This window comes from Camelus bactrianus, chromosome 33, assembly GCF_048773025.1.
Source record: "Camelus bactrianus isolate YW-2024 breed Bactrian camel chromosome 33, ASM4877302v1, whole genome shotgun sequence".
NCBI classification, from domain to species: domain Eukaryota; kingdom Metazoa; phylum Chordata; class Mammalia; order Artiodactyla; family Camelidae; genus Camelus; species Camelus bactrianus.
Genome location: NC_133571.1, coordinates 20,476,704 through 20,498,035, shown reverse-complemented (window position 1 = coordinate 20,498,035; position 21,332 = coordinate 20,476,704). Strand labels below are relative to the sequence as shown.

Here is a 21,332-nt window from a genome sequence, read left to right as displayed (position 1 = left end):
AAAAAAAAAAAAAAGGATTGGTGCTGTTTAACTCTCTGAGTTCAAATGCAATAAATTTTAAATAAAGTGCCCAGCAAGGTTCTCAAGTACATACTAAGTGACAAAAAGTAAAAAGTATTCACTGAGCAAGTCGTTGGCAAGCCAGGAATGTTTTGCCTTCCTTGGTGTTCAAGTTACAGGTTATCAATGTAGACATTTTCTTTCTGTGGCAATAAAAAGCCTTGATTATCAGTCACTCAGTTTCCAGGGAAAAGCTATTTAATCTGAGATGGCTGTATAACTTCAGAAAAATTATGTAACAGCTCTGTTTCCTGCCATGTATCTTTTGAAATGATTTCAGCCATCCTAGAACAAAATCGATTTGGAATGAGGTTACCTGGGTAAGGAGCTCAGGTTTTTGTAACTTTAGACCAAGCCCCGAACGTCTCTGAGTCTCTGCTTCCTCATGCATAAAGTGCCAGTGATCCTTGTCCAACCAATTGTACCAATTTCACAGTAATTTAGTCAGGAATATAATTTAGATAAAATGTCCGGAAGTACTAAGCAGGATGTAGCTCTGAGTTGATATAAATGGAGGAAGAGAATTCACAGGTCTTGGTTGCGGGAGGCGTCACTAAGACGCAGGGACCTTGAGCTGGAAGGTAAGAGATCGTGGTTCTCGTTCTCACTGTTTCTGCCTGTGTTATCTTAGGCATATAATTTTACCTCTCTGTTCTCCATTTTACTATCTGGTAAAAAAAAAACCTGGGGAGTGGAAGGGAATGGGATTGGAATAGGATTCTAAGATTTCTCACTGCTCCCCGCTGTAAGAGTCTGTGCATATCGTAACTTCTCTCTTCTGCTGCCGCTGTAAGGGACGGAGCCGACATTCACAAGTCTACCTGGACTCTCTTATTTGTGGAGAGATGCGTGCCTGGGGCATATAGTGTGGTTTGATAAACCAGCTGTGTTTCTGGACAATTACGTCTTTTACGTTTTCTTTCAGAAGAAACAAATACACAGCTTGACCTCTTTTTGAAAAGAACTTTTTGCCCACATTTTTGCTGGTCAGATACCAGGTGCCAAGAAGCAGGCGATCCCACAGGAATTCCACTTTGGTGCTACTGACGACAAAGGGGTCATTTAAAAATGCCACAATCACGGGCAGCTTCAACGCCTAGTTTGAAGAACGGAGCCTGATTAATTGGGTTGTCACTTCCAACAGTTCTGAGCTTTGGCCTTTCCATTTGCCAGAAGGAAAAAAAAAAAAAAGAAAGAAAGCAACATTCCTATACTTCATTTTCACGATCTTGAGCCAACAGGATGTGACAAAGACTGGTTCTTTCTCGACCATGAGTTTCTTCTCCCTGTGACACTTAACCTCACGTGTTCTTTTCCGTTGTCAAGTTGGGGTAACATGTAAAAATAAAACTGAATGCAAGAAACCACCCCCGTCCATATGCTCTCAACACGCAGTGCGCACACACTCACAGGAAGATGCAAAGACCACAAACACACACTCACACATCACATACACACAGCCTCGTGGAATAAGAAAGTACTCGAGTCTTACCCTTTGTAAGTCTCTTTTGGGTTTTTAAGGAGACAGAGTTTTTGCTTCTATCATATGTTTGTGTTTGTCTTCTTACTTCATAATTAACTGTTAATTGTAATGTTTATGATGACGTTAATGGCAGCTGGCATCTCACAAGTGCTTAGTAAGTGCCAGGCTTTGCATTCAGCTCCTTGTACACAGCACTCCTCCCACAAACTCTACGAGAGCCACGTTGTTGTCATCGTTTGAACTTTACAGATGAAGAAACCAAAGCCCAAGGGGACTAAATCACTTATCCAAGGACACACAGGGTCTGATCTCGTTCTAAAACCAAAGCACGTCTGATCCCAAATCCCACACTTTGGGCTTCTCTTTTTCTCCACCTCCTCACACAGCTGCCCACATTTGAAATCTCAACCAACCCAAACTTTTTTGACACTAAAAGACGTTGAAGCCTTAATCAAGCGAGAACTATTAATCACCTATTATGGATCCTGAACTGAGCCACTTCCTAGTTAGAAGCAAAGAGTTGATAGACTCCCTTTTTAATCTCAGAGAGGGCAGGAGTCCTATATTGCAAGATGAGCTGTGTGAAATGGCTGATTGTTGACTATTTTTAACAACAGAAATGCTCATTCAGTGTGGATTTACGTATCTGAAGTATTATTTCTTTGGCACCAAACGAAGATTTTTCAAACAGGAGCCAGACAGGAAATGTAAGGATATGAAGCATTAGACAAAAGGCTCCCGAGATACATGGCCGTGAGGAGAACTGGCAAGGACAGGTGTTGACAAAGACATTCATATAAAATAAAAATAAAAGTAAAAACATAAACCAGTCTACTGATCAAAAAAATACACGTGGCCATATTTCCATCTCTAGTTTAGAAACCAAATTCATTAGCAGTTAGGAAAAGGAGGATTAACGGACAATCAGAATTCTCAGAAAGCTGCACAAGGATGTAGAATCTTGCGATGAGCCTAGAAGTGAAATAAACAAAATTATACAGAGAAATGACCATGGAGCATTTTGTGTTTTTCAAATATCTGATCCTGTAATATTTTAGTACAATGTAAGAAAATATCAGTAATCTCAAGATTTATATAATCACATCTTGGGGAAATGTAATACCACTCACAACGCGGTCTCAGTAGAATGGGATCTACCCATAGACCCATGTTAGCAAGTATTTATCAAAAAATTCTACATGCTTAGTGATGAGCCGGATGCTGGAAAGAGGAAAAAAGAGTGCAAGCCGGGGTGTTACGCTCCCAAAATCAACAATTTGACTTTTCACTATCCCTGCGTTTTGTTTTATATTCAAGTTGGGGGTGGTACCGAAGGGAAAAGTCCAAATCCTTCCTGGTGGGGAATGTGCTGCTTCAGCCTTTTGATAAACTATGGTTCCCTTTTCTTCCTTTTCTTTTTTTCTTTTTGGTCAAAAAGTGTCAGCAGTCCGCCTTCCAGGCCCTGCGGGCCTGACTGGGCAGAGAGGACCGCCATCCCCTCCCAGCAGGCCCTCCCCCGGGAAGCTGGAGCCCGGCTCTCGGTGCTCCTGGAAGGGGGCGGCGCAGCTCAGCCCAAGTTAAGGCAAAGCTGGAAGTGACAAGTGAAATGAGCGCAGGGCTCCTCGGCTCTGCCTGTCTTTTCAGAAGGTAATCAAGTCAAATTATCTCGGAGAAGAAGCCAGGCTCTTGGCTGAGGGGCGCGCAAATGAAAACCAGACTCCGAGGGAGGCTGCCCTGAGAAAGCCCAGGGGCTTTATTTACAGAGAGAGAAAGTCTGAGAGAGGTGTTTCCTCCCCACCCTCAGACTCTGCTTACTTTTAAATACTTCGCTTCCTCTCTTGATCATTTCTCCCCGTCCCTTTCTGCTTCCTTCTCCGAAGGGAAAGCAGAATGGGTGCTCCAGCATGAACGTGCCTGGGCCCCGGGCGGCCTTCCAACACGACAAGAATGATGAGAAGGGGCCAGATCTGGTTTGGGTCTAGGGGTTCAGTCTGCAGTTTTTGGTACAGATTGCAGGTCATTTGTGGGCCCTGTAAAATACATGTGAACTCCCTAGGCCAGTGGTTCTCCACCAGGCGATTTTACTCCCCAGGGTCCCTTTGGCAAAATCTGGAGATTTTTTGATTGTCACAGCACTGAGGGATTATGCTACTGGCATCTATTGAATAGAGGACCAGGATGCTTCTAAACCCCCTACCATGCACAGGGCAGTCCCCCACTATATAGAATTATTTGGCACAAAATGCCAGTAGTGCCCAGATGGAGAAAACTGCTTGGGATCAAATGGCAGTCTAGAAGTACCCTGCCCAGCTGCCCATGCGGAACCGTGGAACCCTCTTATTGGCATCTTTTGTGCCCTCATTTGAAACTGGATGCTAAAGCCATATTAGAACTGACTTCTCCACTGATGATCTCAACCCCTTGGAGACAAAGCAATGGTGATGTAGACACTCACCTGTGGGCTCTCTCACTGGGATGCAGTCTTCACTCTTCCATCTATGTCTGAGCACCAGATTTCCCCTCCTACAGAACCACCTCCAGGAGGTACCCCTGCAGCAGATGTGGGCACCCACTGCGTCACCCACTTTTCCCCTCCCCTCCCCACACCTTGATGTGTGTCTACATGAAATCAGGTGGATATTAAAGAGGAAATGAAGCCCAAATATGGCACTGTTTATGGAGCATGTGGATGGAAAAGGAGAAATCCGATCGCTTTATCTCAAGGCCACATACAGCTTGGTGAATGGGTTTCTCAGCCCCGGCATTGCTCAGTAGCTTGGTGATAGTAAACAAAGGTCCATACTGGGCAGCCCTGGGTCAGGCAACTCAGTAGTGAGAAGCTGACGGCCGGCATGGTGACGGTGTGACCATGATGCCCCTTGGTGCCTGATTCACTTTATCTCCTGACACAGGGCCCTTCGTGCACCCACCTTCCCTGGTGACCAGACCCTCTAAAAGGCTTTCACTGTATCTAATGAAATTCACAGAGTCAGCCTCGGCTTCAGACTCTGTGTACTCTTGTGAAGGGCTGCCCACCATGTCTATTTTTAATAGAACAAATACAGCTCAGCTAGGTTGATTGCTTCTAGGTTCCAGAAGGACAGACAGAGGAAACTGCTCATCTCTGGAGGCCACTCAGGGTTTGTTTGTTATGATGGAGAAGTGAACTTGGGGGGAAGAAGTGAGGGTGTGCGCTCAGGTTGTAAGGGACAGGGTTCCACAGGGGGTCGTGGCAAAGCCAGCAGATTCCAGAAATCAAATGGCCCATCATCTGTACCTGATCAGGTGTGTTGGGAGTGGACCTTCCAGCTATTAGTGCTTTCCCTTCCTCACACTGAGCCGGAGGGCACAGCGTCTCATGCCAGTCTTCATCGGGGGCCAATGAGAGCAAGAAAACATAGCTTCAACTTAGAAGAAGACAATATTTATGTGCTAAGTCTTAGCTTCTTCTTTCTGTTCCTTTTGATTTAGCTAATTCTCTCTCTCTCTCACACACACACACACACACGCACACACACACTACAAAAGCCCCAGTTCAAAGGGATTTTACTTTGCCAGGGCGAAAATACCACCGCTTTACATTTCCAAAAGTCTCCAGTGCCTGCTCAGAGGGTGGCTTGAGCATTGACAGGCTCCAGCAGAATGATTTTTGGATTCAGTGACTGTAACTCAATCAGAAGCATGGGGATTGTATTTCTCTTAAAACCCAGACCATTTGAAATGAAAGGAAGAAGCATTAGATCAAAGAGATGCTAAATCTCGTTCAGCCTCAAAAGACCATGGGCAAGCACTCATCTCCCTCGTTTCCAGTTTTCACTCTGCGTGGAAAGGAGGCTACACCAGATGATCTTGGATGCTCCTTCGAACTCTGGAAGTCTGGCTTTCTGAGCCGGGATTCATCCTGTTCAGACACTCAGCTTTCTTTTATGCAGAGAATGGGGCTCATAACAGGTCAGTGAGGTCAAGACCTGCGACTAGCCGTGTCCAGCTGGATAACTCCCATTGGTTTTTCACTCACCGTAAAAACTAGAAGAAAAATGAAAACAAATGAAATTCTCAAACACGCAAGCCATCTGGAACTGAAACACTTGTTTTGTTTCCAAGGGGGTGGGGCGGGGGGACAGCCATCACTAGGCAGTTCAAAACCGCCTCCACAAGTTCTGCTGCAGCATCAGGAAATTGCATTGTTTAAGGGGCTGAGTTGTGCTTAGCTTGAATGAGAAGCACAAGGAGTTGAGGAATTTGCACCACGTACCACCTCGCCGCCTTTTTGTGCAGCTCGCCTCTGCTTGCTTGCAAAGGATAGTGGCATGAGTGATTGCAAACAGATGTAGAAAGAGTGACAGTGTGGTCTGGACGGAGGGGCTGCTAATATGTGAAACTACACTTTTATGGGCCACTTGGATGGCCTTAAGAGATGAGAAGATGGGGTTCCGCTTTGCGGCAACCACTGTTAGGCTTGTGGAGCAGATGCTGCTCTGTCTGTATCTAGTACCAAATGCGGGCTCTAATACCAAAATATCACCTCAAAAAAGTAGCTGGACTAAGGGAAGCATCTCTGGTTAATCAGCTACAATATCAACATTTCTTTCATGTGATCGAGAAATAGTTATCAAATACCTGTACGTATCAGGCAGTTTGCGGACTGCTGGGGCTGCCATAGGGAATAAAGCAAAAGTGGTCCCTGCCCTGACGGGGCTTGAGGAATTGAAAAACAAACTCTTAAGGGCATAACATGACAGCTTTTTGCTAGGTGCATGCTAGAACTGTCTTATTTAACCTCCTACCAAACTGCTGGATTTTTTTTTTTAATAGTTGAATAAATAGATGCTCAGAGAGGCAGAAGAGTCAATAGATTTCAATCTTGTCAATAGATTGTCAATAGATTTCACAATCTTTCAGATCGTGGCAACCTGCCACACCCTCACCCACAGCACAAACTTAATTCTTCCAGGACTTCACTATGGAGATGACTTCATCTCCATAGTGAAGAGACGGAAGATAATTACCCATGGGGTGTTTTCCAAACATAATATTCTCTTTGGCTGCTGGCAAATCCCAAGGGCGATTCTTCTTCCACATTTGAGCTTCTTAAAATGCTTGTCCTTATTCAGACTCCTCAATTTTTCTCTTTCCTAGATCTTTCTCATTTCTCAGAGTGCTCTTCCCCAATCTCCTTTGCTGGACCATTTTCTCTGGCTCCTTTGAAATGCTGGTGCTGCCCGAGATCTCATTCTTGGGTCATTTCTACCCCGACCTTCTTCTTTCCTTTGGTGAGATGATCAGTTACGGTATTCCTGCCCCTCCCCTGTGTGAGGATGGCCCCAAGGCTGTAGGTCCAGGTACCACCTCTATTCTGAACTCAAAATTCTTAGAGGAATATTTTTCTTCCTTCCACTCATTGCAGAGTTCTGAGATTGCCTTTTTTTTTTTTTTTTTTTTTTGCCTTAGCCTTGGCGCCGGGTGGTGAGGGGGAGGTCATTTCTTCCTCACACCTCACTAAGACCTTTTGGCACTTGGAGACGTGTGATCTGTTGTTAGACTCCCACCTTTGGCTAGGTCTGAGATTTGATCTGTTTTCTGGCCACTAGAGTCTGTAAAAACTGAACTAAAATTCATCTGTTTTCACCTCTCTGGGTGAAATCTGCTGCAATGCACTATTCTCTTTCTGTGTTTCCAGGGATAACTCAGATCGTGGTCTGAGCGTTCCTAAACTTTGCACCAGCATGTTGATTCCTTAGGAACTTTTTTAATTTTTAAATTTATCAAAGAATTTCAGTTGTTTTCAGTGGGAGGCTCAGTTCAAGAACCTAGCTCACTGTATTACCAAATCGCACAAACTTTGCATATGTGAGGACAAGGATGTCTACATACTAAACATAAACAATGCTGTATTTCTGTCCTTTTTTATCTCACTAATTATTTTTATTTATTTAAAGCCTTGATTTTTTTTTTGTTTTACCTTCACGTGTCCCAGGTTCACTTCTTATTCTTTTCCCCTTTTACATCAATGTGTCTATAAGATGATTTTCTTTTCCCTGAATAAATTCTTCAGAAATGTATTTCATGAGCATCTGTGTGTCTTACACTCACTCAGGGTTTGTTTTTTTGAAAATGTCTCTGTCACTCTCATTCTTAAAACATAGTTTTCCTGGGAATGAAATATTACTTCGGAAAATTATTTTCTCTCAGTTCTTTTTTTTAAGGGATTAGTCCCCTCTCTTCTGACTTCATTCTTGAAACGTCTGCAGTGGTCCCTTCTCATCTGCGGTTTCAGTTACTTGTGGTCCACTTCAGTCCAAAAATCTTAAACGGAAAATTCCAGAAATATGCAATTCATAAGCTTTAGGCTGCACGCCATTCTGAGCAGCATGATGGAATGTCCCGCCAATCCTGGGATCCCCAACCTTTGGCACCGTCTGCTCCTGACATCCAGCCTTCAGCCCGTCAACATCATCAACATTGGCACGGCGCCATGATCCAAATCACGAGGCAAATCATCCTTCTTCTGACGTGTTGTCGGAAGGTCAGTATCAGCCTGATGCTGTGTCATTCACCCTCACATCACTGCATCATGCGGGCATTTTATCCGTTCTCATCATCATAAGAAGGAGAGGGTGAGCGCGCTGCAGTCAGATATTTTCAGGGAGAGAGGAAGACCACGTTTACATTACTTTTATTACACTGCATTCTTATAACTGTTCTGTTTCATTATTGTTGTTGTTGTTAATATCTTACTGTGCCTAATTTATAAAGTAAATGTTAACACAGGTATATGTGTATAAGAAAAACGTAGTCTATATATGGTTACCAGTATTATCTGTAGTTTCAGGTGTCCACTGGGGGGTCCTGAAGTGCACCCCCGAGGATAAGGGGCTACTGTCCTGCACTGTCATTTAATTGTAAATTTGCTTCTCTCTCTCTCCCTCTCTGTGTCTCTCCCCCTACGCCCACGTCTTTCTCTCTCTGTCTCCTTTAGGCATGTAGATTTTCCATTTGTCATTGTTGTTCTGCCAATTCATTAAAATGTGCCAAGGAGTGGACAACTCCTTTTTTTTTTTTAATTTCTTCATGCATATCTGGAAAATTCCCAACTATTATTTCTTCAAGAAATGCCTTTCCTGCACTCTGTGTTCTCACTCTGGGACATGGTTTATATACATCAAACTTCCTTGTTTTATTCTCTGTGTCTGTTTCCCTCCTCTCTTCCTGCTGGTTTTCTGGGTTCCTTTGTGGTCAGTTGTGTGGGTCTATCTTTTAGTTTATTAACTCTCTTTTAAACTCTTCCCTTTTTTATAATCCTCTTTTTTTGTTTCTAATATAAATTTACTATAAATTATAGTTATTACCTTGTGCTATTTGTGCAGAACCCATTACTAACCCGTGAGCTTGTGTTAGCTCCTAATCATAGAAAAATCATAACATACTCCACTGCTTTTCATGAGCTAATATAACATAGTAGACGAGATCAGGGTCAAAATTCTTTCTGACACTTACTGAGTTTATTGGACTTTAGTTTTTTTCTCAATTGTGAAATGAGGACAATAATAATATCTATTGTGTATGATTAGCACCAAGAGAATGTGTTCAAAGATCTAAAACACCCAGCAAAATTCTTGAAATACAGTAAAACTTTAAGTAGATTTTAACCATGTGGTTATTATCTCTGATTATCAGGCAGTTCAGGAATGAGAAACAGTGGAAGTCAGTCTTGAAGGAAATGGGATTCGGAAAGTTAAGTTCGAAAACTTTCAAGGAAGAGTGGGCACCTGCTGGAGAGCCAGACAACACTCCGGGCACCACCTGTCCAAAGGAGGGACTGGGGATGTGACTGGCACAGAGAGATTAATTTTACCAAGTCCGCAATTTCTCCAGGGCTGGTCTGGGACAACGAATTGCTTAAGGTCTAAGGTTCCTTGGGAAGTATGTCCATATAAAAACAGTACTTTGATGAATTTCTTCAAGTGTGAGGTTGAATAATGTGGCAGAGGTTAGGTTCACATCCGAACAAGTGCCTGGTTGGCACCGTCTTGGGCTCACTCCTGCCCTCGCAGTCTTCTGAAACGTAATCATTAGGGGGGAGTGCTGTGAATCCCTATTTTAATACCTAAATGTAGGTGGCCGGACACACGGGGGAAACGGACAAAAGAAGAAAGCGGAAGGACACAGAAGAACCTTGGAGAGTGTGTGTGTGGTGGGGGAGTGTGTGTGGTAGGGGATGCATTTGTGTCAGTGTGTGTGTGTTGTGGGGGGTGTGTGGTAGGGGATGCGTTTGTGTGAGTGTGTGTGTTGTGGGGGGTGTGTGAGTGGGTGGGTGGGTGTAAAGCATTGGGGATGCTTCTACAGATGATTAACTATAAGGAAAAGCCTCCCAATGATTGTAGCTAAAGCCAGAGTGGTGGTTATTTCCAGGGGAGACGCAGTAGAATGGATTACAGGACAAGGGGATGGCGTTACTTTGTTCCCGTTGTTTCTTGCCTTTTTTGGCGTTACAAGGGTATTCACTTATGATCATTTGTTAGAAAGTATATACATGTTTCATTCACATTTCTGCATTATCTTATATGTCTCAATTTTTAAAATGCAAAGAATTAAAAGGTTAAAATTTAAAACTATTTAACAGCACTCATTATTTTGTCAAATTATCTTACACATACTGCCAGTTTTTAGTCATCCTCATTGTGGTCATCCTCCTTAGAATGACGTACGAGGTTCTGATCGCCAGCTGGCTTATCCCTGATAACTGGACACTTCTAGGCTATTTCCCACACCCTCAGATGCTGGATGTAATATCTGGCTCATACCCATTAGCCAATTAAAAAGATAATAGGCACAATCTTTCTTACACCAATCAGTAATCCATATGACCTATCGGTTATTGTAAATCTGAGCAATACTTATAGTCATGTCTGCCCTCTCCCTCCGCCAGTTTGCACTGAAGCCTTGCAGTGGGAGGTGTAAGGCTCAGGGGTATGAGTTTGCCCCAAGGTGGGCCTGGCCTAAGCAGTGCACTCTGGAAACCATCTATCAGCAGAGCCAGGAAGCAGCCAGATTCCCTAAATGCAGTATTTCTGCTAAAGCGGGTCATAGCGAGCCGCCTCGCAAAATCGTGCCATTGTGGCGCAGGGATTGTTTTGAAGGCGACTGGGAAGAAGCAGAGATGAGAGAAGGTTTCTCCCTTCCCCCTGTTGGTCTGAATGGAGCGCATCAATTTGTAAAGGTGTCCCCACTCCCCGCTCTACCAGGAAGGACAGAAGTGAATCGCTGGAGGCAACCAGAGTCCCTTGGCAACCCAGAGATCTGCACAGCAACCCTTACAAGGCGGCCTTGTCTTCCATCCATTCCCCTACACATTTGCCCTTCCACAGCGTGTCATCTAAAAGCCTGACTTCTTTTGTCTCTTACTTTTCTACAAAATCGTTATATATTTTTTTTAAATGCTATATAAGCCCCGAGTTCTAACCATCCCTCTGAGTTGCTCATCCCTGAGCACGCCTCTGAGCACGCAGGACGGCTGTGTTAGTAAACTTCTGCTTGTTTTCTCATGACTTTTCTCTAACAAGGCACCAGTTGGAGAACCCGGGCGGGTAGAGGGGAAACTCGCCTCTCCTCCCCTGCACTGCCTTCTCCTAACGCACTTTTCCATTTTGCTCTGGCTTCTGCGGTTGGCTTAGCTTTTCAGTTTGCTGCAAAGACAGGAGCCTGTGGCTTGGGCTGCACCTCTCCCGCCCTTCCTGTGAAGGGGCTTCTCCTGGCTTTGACGCCTCGGCTTTGCTCCTGGAATCAGTCCTTCCCTCTGTCACTCTCCCAACGCATGCACAGGACACAACCCACCCTTGCTTTCTGAAGGGATTTTTTCTCCCCAAATTAACAGCCAACCTTTCTCCTCTTTGAATTGTTCTTTCCTTCGATACCCTAGGCTAGAATTGCTTCCGTCTCAAAAGCCAGAATCCTCCCTGACCCCTGCTAAACCCCACTGCCTCTGTCCTACTTCATTCCTCTCCTGACTTCACATCAGAAATCTTCATCCGGATTTGTTGCCACCACATCCTTAAAATACATCCGCCCACTATCCCATTCTAACCAGGACTTCTTCCCACAACTGTGTTGAGACTGCCTTTGTCAAGGTCACTAAAGACACTCATCTCACCAGATCCAGCGATCAATTATCTTCATTTTACTCAGTTTTTATGCAGCATTTGACATGGGACCGCTGCTCCTTAAAGAACTATCTTCATTTGACTCAGAAACACCCCACTTCCCTGGCTTCTCCTCCGGCTCGCTCTCCGTTCTGTCCAGCTTTTCTTTGCTGCCTCCCCTTCTCTTCCTGACTGGGAAGAGCGGGACTGCTCCCAGGTCAGTCCCGAGTCTGCTGTTCCTTACATGCATTTTCTCTTTCCCTCGGCAAGCTGACTTTTCACACCGTCTCTATGGTGATGGCTCCCGGAGTGACACTGCTAGCCCTGCACACCATCACGAATTCGAGCTTGGAAATTGAACTGGTTCCTTGACATCTCCACTTGGCTGTCAAATAGGTATATCAGACTAATCTAACAAAAACAAGTCTTTCATTTTAGTTTTTCCTCCTACACTTGCTTTTTGCTCTATTGCTTCCAAATCAGGAAACATTGCCCTCCTTCTTCCAATCACTCAGGCCGCAAACGTCCTCTTATTCTCTGAATCGAATCCATCAGCAAGTGCTGCAGGCTGTCTCATTACGTCTGCTACAGCTTAGCGCCCCGCAGCCGTGTCCTCAGCCCGGGTCGCGCTGCTCCGACTTGCTTCCCGCCCAGATGTCTGTGCCGTCTGGCCCTACCTGGTCCACCCGACCCCGCTAGCGACTCCCCACAGCTCTTCCTACACACAGCAAGCACACTTATTTCTTAAAAGTGAGCATCGTATATGTTTCTTTCCTTCATAAAATCCCCCAGTGTCTCCCTCTTATACCTTAAATGCAAATTCTTAATGACGGATGAGAAGACACTCTATGACCTGTCCCTCACCTGTGTCTCTTAGTATTTCGCTTCTTCATTATGTTCCAGCAACACTAGCCTTCTGGATTTTTTTCTTAGATATGCCAAATCTATGCTCCTTTTGCAGCCTTTACATTGGTGTTCTTCTGTCTGATGTATTCAACCCAAATCCTTGCATGGCTGCCTTCTTCTCTGCAGCGGGTTCTCTCTCAGGATTCCCTCTAGAATCTTCCCTTGACATTATTTTCATACAGCCTCCCCTCCACTCCTGATGCTCTGCTACCCTTTTTCCCTGTTACCTGGCTTTTATTAACTTTGTACATTCTTTGTTCATGGTCAGCATGTATCACCACCTCAAATTACATTATAATATATTTTTAATGAGCTACTGTCTTCTTTGGAATATAAACTCCAAGAGCATTGTGTAACATGCAATTAAAATGATACACTTTCTTCTCAAAAGACTCTTGATAACTCCAAAGTGAGCATTCAGATCTTTAAGTTATATTAGACCCAGATCCTCCGGCTCCAGGGAGAGCAATTTCATTCCCCTTAGTACTTTTCAGGTAGAAATTGCCCAAGATATTAACCTCTGACTTCATCCTTGAACAGGAAAATGAAGTGAAATCAGCTGGGTCTTGACTCTCCCCAGGACAAATATTTCCAATCTAGCGAAAGAGTTATTTATAGGTGCAGAGAAACATCTTTCTTTTCTCCTATACTCCTTGGAAAAATACCAAAACAAAGTTGGTTTGAAAAGTTGGCGAACTGTTTTAATAAGTCATCCTTAGGTCTGGATATGAAGGTAAATTTATCAAGAGTAAAAGAGCATGTTTCCTGAAGCTACTGAAAAACCAAACTCCAGGGCTAACCATTAATAAGCAAATGGCTGAAGCCAAATAGCTCAGAGGTTAAACTGTGCCCTGAAAAACATGCCTTAATATTCCAGGACACCAAAAAACTATAAACCTTTTTCTGTTGCTAAACCAAACACTCGACTCACTAATTAAAAGAAAAGAATAATAATAAAAAAAAAAAACAACTGAAACAAACATAAACCTAAACTCCTGTCTCCCTTCCTTTGAATGCAATAGTGATAAAAAAAAAAAAAGTGTAAATACCCTCAGAAAAGCTAAAGATGTTCCAAGGCTACAAGTTGTACCAGTGAACAGGTAATGCTTATATTGTGAGGCAAAAATCTTTACCCCTTTTGGTGCTCAAACCATACTCTATTAAAACTCATACTTTCCAAATGAAAGATAGGAACACCTTCCTCTGCTGAAATTTGCACAGAATCAGTTCTGGCTTAAATATTAAGGAATAAGGAAACAACGTAGAATGAGAAGAAGCTAGAAGCCAAAGGCAGTCCACTCTTATAATAACTTGTTGGAAATGGCATTGCACTGAGCTTTATTTTTGGGTAAATGAGGAAACCCTTTTCATACTGATTCCCATTTACTTCATTTTAAATAGGAGAGTTTTCAAATGGACCCCCGCCCCTGTGATCTTTTGTAATACTTCCATCTCCAGAGGAAATCTTTAAGAGACACTCAGTGAATTTCCTTGAGAGAAAAGTCAAAGAGAAACATTTTTTTCAAGTTTATTTTTGTTTTACAAAAACCCTGAAACAAATCGACTTCACTATTTTTATTTGATAACACACATTCAGTAACTAAAACACATTTCTGAAATCTGAACAGCTATTTGTGAAATATGGAAACCAGTTTGAAAGTAGGATGCATTCTTGTCCACAAGTATTCCCAGACACTGTTATGTTCCTGACACATCAAACACTTAGTATTGTTTTGTTGACTAAATGAATAAACCGTGTGACATGTAGTCTCATTAAGAAATAAAGAATTTATTTCTTACCAAAAAAAAAAAAAATGGGAATTGATCAATAGTTAGGCCATTTTTATTTCTGGTTCTGCCATGAATTTATGCCAAAGTCTTGATCAAATCATGTATCTCCTTTAACATTTAAATATCCCTTTTAGAAAATTATATATATTCATGTAATTATTTCTTTAAATTTTTTTTCTGAAATGTCTTTCATGACATATATAGAGGATACAGAGATTAAAGATGCAATTCTGCCTTCAAGGAGTTCCTATCTGAAGAAAAAGAAAGACATGAATAAGAGAACAGAATTAAAATGCAGTGTAGTGACGTAGTCACGAGGAGCATGAAGAGATGTCTGTGGTGTGCATCCGTGAGACGTCTGGCCTCTTCTGGGGGCTGCGGCAGGCTTATAAGCAAAGTGGGGTCTAAGCTAAAATTTAAAGGACAAACAGAGCTGTCAGGAAAAGAGTCAGCTGTTTGTTCCTGCTTCTCATTCCTCCATCCATCTTCTTACCTTATCTTCCCACTTCGTATCTTGCTGTCTGTATAAAATTCTGATAATTCCTCTGGATTCATTTTTCAGTTCACTGACTCCAGAGTATTGCCTAATCTGCTGTTTAAAATATCCACTGATTCTATAAAATTTCAATGAAATAAAATTTTTCATTATTATAATTTCCTGTAAGGTTATTCTTAAACCTTTCTATCATTTCTTATTCATGTTTTAAATTCCCACTTTAATTATTTAAGCTATTTTATGCTGTTTATTATTTTGGCTGTCGCTCATGGTAGCGTGTTTCCTTCTGTTCTGAGATTTGGCATTGGAGAGGGTCTTCCTCGGATCTTTTGTCCTGTGAGTTATAGTTCAAGGTCAGCCTGACTACCAGCAAGAGTTCAGTCTAGCTGGTTCCCTTTATTACTCAATTGTGAAATAAGTACTCAAAGAAAACCAAGCTTTATTTTTTTTTTTTCCCCAGAGACAGCACGTTATAATCCTATAGTACTGAAAAAGTATTTCTCCCTTGACCATGTTCTTACAATCGTAAATTTATTTTGCCACTGGGACAAAACTCTTCCCTCAGTATTCAAATGTGCTGTGTTGGTCCTTTCCCTGCCCCCACAGGGGGTGACTGCGTGAAAATGCCAGTGTCATTGCTCATTGCTACTGAGAAGGACTGACACGAGCTCTGACTGGATTGCTTTTATTTGGAGACAATATGGATCACGCTCAACTCTTACTGTCTAACCGTATCTGGAGTACCCAGCCCCCACCTCCTCAAGCCAACACCATCTCTTCCTTGGATTATAGCTGATCTCTTGACTCACCTCAGACCCCCCTCAAATCTGTTCTTCTTACCACAACTTCAAAAACTGACTTGAACGGGTTCTTAAAAATTATATTTTTATTTAAGAGATACCAATTAAAACCAAGAAGAACCTGAAGGATTTACCAGATGCTTGTCCCAGTGTTGTCAGTCTAAGGGGAAGGTGCCGGAGTGGAAAGAAAGGAAAGCCAATGGAGGTGATAAAACAAACTGAGGCAGAGGGGGAGGAGGGGTGCAGGGGTGCAGGAGGGGGAGAGAGACGCCACAGGAGGGGAGCGGAGGCATCTCTGGGGAAAACACTGTCCATCTTCGTCAACTCTTCTTTTAGTTAAACACCGTGAACTGAGTCTAGGAATGGGGTGGAAATCACGGGGTGGGAAGAAGGGAGAAAGAAACGCCCCTCCTGTTCTAAGAGGGCTCAGGTGTGAGAAGATCGTGGCCGTAGATCCCATTAGATGGCGCTTGGACCCAGGATTCTGGGCACTTGGACAGGGTCCAGGGGCAGCCCAGTAGCACCACAAACCTCCTGGGCTGGGCTGTTGGCTTGAGAGGAAAGCTGTTTGTGAGAGAGCAGGAGGGTGTTTGAAATGGCTGAGCTGTGTGGGGGCTGAACTGGCTTCTATTCAGGAAATTTTGGGAGAAAGAAGGTGAGGGAAAGTAGGGTGAGGAAATATACAGGTACTGCATGAAGGAAGAAACAGGACTGAGGACCTGACAGGCTCTGATCCCGCCAGGTAGAATCCTATTTGCAAGACACGCGTGGTTGTCAGAATTTACTAGGCTAGAACAGTGCAGAGTGTTTGGTCCCACCTCCCTGCTGTTCTCTGCTGTCTAGATGAGGACAGGGCAGACGAGGGACTCGGGAGTAAGAACACGGATGTGGCGGCAGGGGAGGAGAGACAGGAAAGTCGTCATTCCTCTGTATCTGCAAGTTGCTCCCTCCGACTCTGAGTGACGCAGCAATGACCCACATTCAATGCAGCGCGTGGGTATCAAATTAAGCATTATTCACAATAGTACCTGAGGGCAAATCAAGAGAGGCATCAGTATATTCCCTGAAAAAAAAGGTTCGTGGTGGAGGAGGAGGGAGGGTATCACCCAACATTCATAAATCCTTTCTTTTTCTTAAGCTCCTAGTGGACATGAATGTTGCATCTGAAGCTGCCCTGCTTGGGCTCCACACCCTGGCCCTGCACTTGCGATGTGTGCTCTCTCGGATGGTTACTTAACCTCTCCTTGCCTCGGTTTCCTCATGTGTAAAACGTAAGAATTAATTCTGTTATAAATGTAAGTTCTTGGTGATTTGCAGATACTATTTCATAAATAGATAAACAAGTTTATACTGTACAGCACAGGGAACTATATTCAACATCTTGTAGTAACTTATGGTGAAAAAGAGTATGAAAACGAGTATGTGTATGTTCCTGTGTGACTGAAGCACTGTGCTGTACACCAGCAACTGACACAACATTGTCATTGTAACTGATTATAGGTCAATAAAATATATATAAAAACGGTAAGTTCTCAGAGCAACTCCTGGCACATAGTAAGCACTGTGAAGTGATTGCTCTGATAACCGTGCCCTCCTCCCCAAGTCAAGTCAAAGCTGGTTCCAAGGCCTCACTTACTGAAGCCCTTATAATGTCCAGTACGAATCACTTTGGTGCCCCGTGTTCCTCCCACGGCGGTGCAAAGGTGCCAGGTGCTGATGCGCAAGGAGGCCCAGGACTTATACCAGCCATCGCCCTCCCGCCACACAGTGCCACAGGCAAGCAGGTGGGGGCTCTTCCAGGTCACTGGGCACACAGAGATGCTGATGGTAATCAGGCTCGCTGGGTCCTCTCCATGCTCTCAAGGACATAGTGCTTAGTGCCCCACGTCCACAAGCCCTGGAGAATCATCCAGAGCTAAGGCCCTGGCACCTCCAGGCAGCGTGCGAGGGAAGTCCAGGCGTCTGCCGCCTTTCACCCCCAGCCTGCCCCTCCGTGGTGAGCAGGGCATCAGCTCTGACAAGTCCTCCCTTCCTCTAGCAGCACAAGCGTACATCCCTTTCCTCTTTGGGGACATCCATCCTCATCTTCGTAAGTCTAGGATTAAAGCAGTAAGGTTCTGCTAACTTCCCCGTGGGTCTGTGGGAAGCACAGACCTCAGTGACACACAGTCATCCCCTTAAGATTTGTGTGTGTGTGTGTATGCCATGAGTCCATGGTAGGAAAAAAAAAAAGACACTACTCATCAATCTTAATGTCACTAAAAGCGGAGAAATTGAATATTATGTTGCTCCTGACGGTGCAGTAAAGTGTAAACAGAAGCACCTTTGAAGTTTCAATACCAAAAACATAGTTCGGGTGTTTGGGGCTGAGGGGAGCTCGGCCCTTGTCCTTACAGAAGGTGGCCTCTAGCTGGGGTGTCACAAGCTTTAAGCGTAACAGGCATGCCTTAGCACAAGGGCGTGCAAATACAGAACAAGTCACACAGGCCGCCATGTGCCACGTTGCTTTTACAAATCACACATCTATTCATGCCCTGTTCTGCTTTACTCCCCAGACTGACACTTTTGATCAGATGTGTGGCCAGCAAGATAGCCTAAGATTTGAGAGGTTTCTTCCTCTCTTGGTATTTGTCCCCAAAGTCTCTATTAATAGAAACTGAAGCTCTGAGAACAAAACTCAGGAAAGGAACAGACAAGTGTCTACGTTTTAATAGAATCAGAAGCTGAGCCAAGGGAGTTATTTGAAAACCCAGGTGAAGCTGCAGCTGTCAGAGCTAGGAACACCACTGGATTTCTAGAAGACTTTTATTTGCATCTGAATACAATCTCCATCTGTAAAAGAGCTGCCTGACTTGTTTCCAGGCCATTGTGAACTTTTTTGGATGGGAAATTCTGCTTTGAATGGGGGTTGGTGGGGGAGTGTAGAAACACACACAGCTTTTTCTGTCTCCTCTCCTGACAGGTGCCCAGGATTCACGGAGAGAGAATTCCCAAAAGCTGGCCCAAACCTTTTAGGCTTTGTTGCTATGGCAAAGTGGCCTTTCCTCTCTGCTGCAGATGTAAGAAAGGAAATGCAAGAAAGTTTGAGAAGATGCAGTATAAATTGAATTGGATCAATTCCAAATGGCTTAATTTTTGCATAAGAGAGTCCCCAGTCGGATCTAAAAGCACCGTATCGCTGCTGGAGCTGTACGCCTCCCTCCCAGCTAGCAGACTCTGCTAATTATTCTCCAGAGTAGGAGAGATAGTTACTTTGTTTCTTACATCAAAGTGCCAGGCTTTCCTAAAATGCATCGCCAACTTGTAACCGTTTTCAAGCTCCTCGAGTGAGTCAATGAGATTTCTCTCCACGGACAGCGGGGTGGTTATGAACATGGCCTTTGGGCCAGAAAAAGCTGAGTGAATAAAAATTCTCTGCTGACCTTGAGCAAATTACTTGCTTCTCATCACCTCGCGCGTTTGGGTCAGAAGTGTGTTCTAAGGGCTAAATTTTAGTAACGAATAAGAAGAGTTTAGTACAGGGCCTGGTGCATAATAAAGGGTCAATAAGCCGCTGGTCGCGTTCTCGTGTTGCTGGCTTAACTCAAGTGAGTATATTTTCCATGCTATGCTGCTGGACTCATCCCCACTCAGGGTACAAAGGCATGGAAATTTTGTTTATTTATGTGTCGTTTAGTCAGCCACACGGCTAGCATCTGGATCACAGACTGTTTTTGAAAACATAATTGAAGCCGTGGCTTCCCCATCTCCTTGGCAGCACAGGGAGGAAAGAGGTGGAGGTCGCGTTAACCAGGGTAACCTGGTGAAACTTGCAGAGTCAAGGGCGGAGGCGGGACCTTCCGTGCGGCGCGTCCTGGGCCCCAGCCCTTGGACCGTCGCTGACGGCAGCTCTGGTTCCAGAGCGTCCAGGAGGCAGCTCGATGACTCGGGAGAAACGACTAACATGGTGTCCGGCGAGTCACCATGGCAGACTTAAGACAGCTTTTCAACCAGATGAATCTGCTCTTTTCCACTCAAACAGCACGGGAAGCAAGGGAGTCAAACGAGGGAGGCTCTAGCCCTGTGCGGAGAAGAGGGAAAGTGTGAGAACCACGTGGCAGGCGCGACCCCGCACTTTCTATTCTCTTCCTATTTACCCCTTGAAATGCTCCCCAGCGCAAGACCAAATCCAGGCACTTCTATGTGTGTTGTCTTGCCTGACGCTCACAAAATCCACGAGCTATCGCTTAACGTTGATTTTACAGATGCGGAAACTCGAACGAAGAGAGGGAAGATGAAGTCCCAGGCCCACGCAGAAGAGGAGGACAAAGCCACCGGAACGGAGTCCGCAGTTTCTGGCTCACCTTTTCTTTTCCTCAGTAACCATTGTTTCTAATAATTTTCATGAAATACCACAACACGTCTAATTTTCTCTGACTATTTTAAATATTTCACGAGATTCCTTACTCCAGTTTACAGTAATTACTCCCTTTCCTGAGTTCCTAAGCTCTCAGGATTTCAATAGCTGGAGATTTCAATTGCATTCTGTCTGACGGATGAGAACATTCGTACCCAGGGCGGGACGCCCTGCTCTCTTTCAAAATACCACGGGCACGTATTCATTCATAATAGATATTCAATAAATGTGCATGGAATCAAGGAATTCTTTCAGACACGTCTCTATTTTGTTTCTTATGGTCTTTATGTTTCTCATTTTGAGCAGTTTTCCTGTGTTAAACACCATGCTTAGCACAGTTCATACATTTTCTCGTTTAGATACAATGATTAGCTTCCTTTTACGGTTCAGGAAACTGAGGACATGAGGTTCGTTTTCACAAAGTCACAGAGCGTTCCTCAGCCTGATCCCAGAGCCCAACCTCTTAATTGTGACAGTTTTTTGCCTCAAGACCACCCACTGCTGTGGGAATGGGACCTAAACCCAAGAGCCCCGGCTTCTCGGTTGTCAGAGCCAGCATTAGACCCTCGGCCGGGGCAAACTAACTAGTGGAAAAGCTGTTCATTCTCTCCCCACCAGCTCCCTCCACCGGGACGAACACGGCGACTCCCCAGGGTCCCTTCCCACCTGGCACACATACTGCGAGTAAAAGCAGTGGGAGCATTAAACCCCGAGATCAGCTCTGTAAATATGCCACCTAATCGCCCTCTTAAATCATCAGACTGAGTCCCCAGAATGCACACTTTTCCTCTCCATTCCCCTCTGCCTCTCTGGAGGCTGTCATCTGAGCCTTTCCCTCCCAACTAAAACCAGATACGTAAGGATGGCATCACATTTCTTCACAGCTAATAGCTAGACTATGAAATCATTCAGCAAGCAGCTCTCAAGCCACGGGAATCCGTCGTAACAGATTTCCTTCATTTTCACAACCTTCAAGACGGAAGAGGGGCCAGGAGGTGGGTGACGGGGAGGGGTATCGCCAGGTACTGTTCACGCCGTCCCTGGGTAGCTGAACTGAGTGCAGCCCAGGTCAGATTAGAAGCAAGATCTCCTTGGAAAGGCTGGGGCATGGCAAGGGACTTGTGCACCCATATTGGATTGATTATGAAGCAGGAAGCGAGATCTGACATGACTGGCGCTTCACACCCTCCCCACATCCTGCCTCACAGACAATGAGAATAGAGATATTGTATTTTCAGTGGCACTGACATTTTTATACCTC

At 44.4% G+C, this 21,332-nt stretch overlaps 1 long non-coding RNA gene across 1 annotated transcript; it reads left to right on the top strand.

The window, feature by feature from the left end:
- Positions 1 to 545: 545 nt before the first annotated feature.
- LOC123617648 (uncharacterized) lies at positions 546 to 20,282 on the top strand. Its single transcript, XR_006725810.2, has 3 exons — positions 546 to 641; positions 16,814 to 16,946; positions 18,638 to 20,282. It is a non-coding gene; the product is annotated as an uncharacterized LOC123617648 (long non-coding RNA).
- The last annotated feature ends 1,050 nt before the right edge of the window (positions 20,283 to 21,332 follow it).